Source organism: Manacus vitellinus, unplaced genomic scaffold, assembly GCF_001715985.3.
Source record: "Manacus vitellinus isolate BGI_N305 unplaced genomic scaffold, ASM171598v3 scaffold_148_pilon, whole genome shotgun sequence".
NCBI lineage: Eukaryota > Metazoa > Chordata > Aves > Passeriformes > Pipridae > Manacus > Manacus vitellinus.
The window spans coordinates 95241-96267 of record NW_021939057.1 but is presented as its reverse complement, the minus strand read 5'-3'; the positions used below and the strand labels follow the sequence as shown (position 1 = coordinate 96267).

General features: G+C 71.8%; 1 protein-coding gene across 1 annotated transcript in view; it reads right to left on the bottom strand.

Moving 5' to 3' along the window:
- The window catches only part of MYO1A (myosin IA), a 14399-nt gene that overhangs the window by 11903 nt on the left and 1469 nt on the right, over positions 1-1027 (bottom strand). The window lies entirely within an intron of this gene.

Below are 1027 nucleotides of genomic sequence, written 5' to 3'. Positions count from 1 at the left end.
CCATGGCCAGGCAGCTCCGGGGCAGCTGGGGCACGGCAGAGGGGGGGGCTGCAGCCGCGGGGGTGCAGCCCCTTCCCCAAAACACCGCCCGGGTCCCCAGCAGCCCCTGGGGTCTCGGCTGTCCCCCTTGACGCCGGGGCAGGCAGCCCCCGGGGACAGGGGGCGAGGCGGCCACGCATCCACAGAGGGCGATTTCGCGGGGCCCCCGAGTGCCCAGGACCCCGCGGTGGGGCTGGGGGCAGCCGGACGCTGGCGGGGAAGCAGAGCCCGGCCAGGAAATACGGACACCTGGATCCTATTCTTGGAGCAGGGATGAATTGAGCCTCCGCTTCCTCCCTCCTTCCTGGCGGGGGGAAACCGGGGCAGGGAGGGGATTCCAGCCCACCCCCAGCCGGGTCACCCCCGAGAGCCCGCACAGCTCCCCCCCTCACCATCCCGTCTGCAGCACCCTCACCTGCCTCTGACAGCACAGCCGCGTTCCCCGGGTGACCTTCACCCCCGGTTTACAGCTGAGCCCGGGGCTGTAAACCCACCCCGCTTATCGGGGCCGGGGAAAGTTCACGGGCGAGGAGGTGGGGAAGGAAGGATGGGGCAAACGGGGCAATGCAGGGGGTGGCTCCAGCAGCCTCTGGGGGTGGCAGAACCTCCCTCGGGTCCCTGCGGCCTCGCCCAGCGCAGGGCACAGGCACCGAGCCCCCCGTGCTGCTGGGTGTGGGACCCCGGGGCGAGCACCCACGGGTGGGAGCCAAAGCAAGAGCCCCCCAGAGCTCCAGGGCAGTGCTGGGCTCACCCCAGCGTTCCCCACGCCCCGTGGGGTGCAGGTGTCCCAGGGTGGCAGCTGTGGGGACAAGGTGCCCCCATCCAGCCCAGGGTGGGGGGATTTGGGGGCTTCGAGGGGTGTCCTGGAGCAGAGGGGTCCCCGACTCACCTCCCGGTGGCAGAGCAGCAACTCCTGGAGTGGCTTGAGCTGGAGCTGCCCCGGAACCGGCGGGGCTCAGCCCAGCCCAGCGCCCGGTGCTGGCTTCGT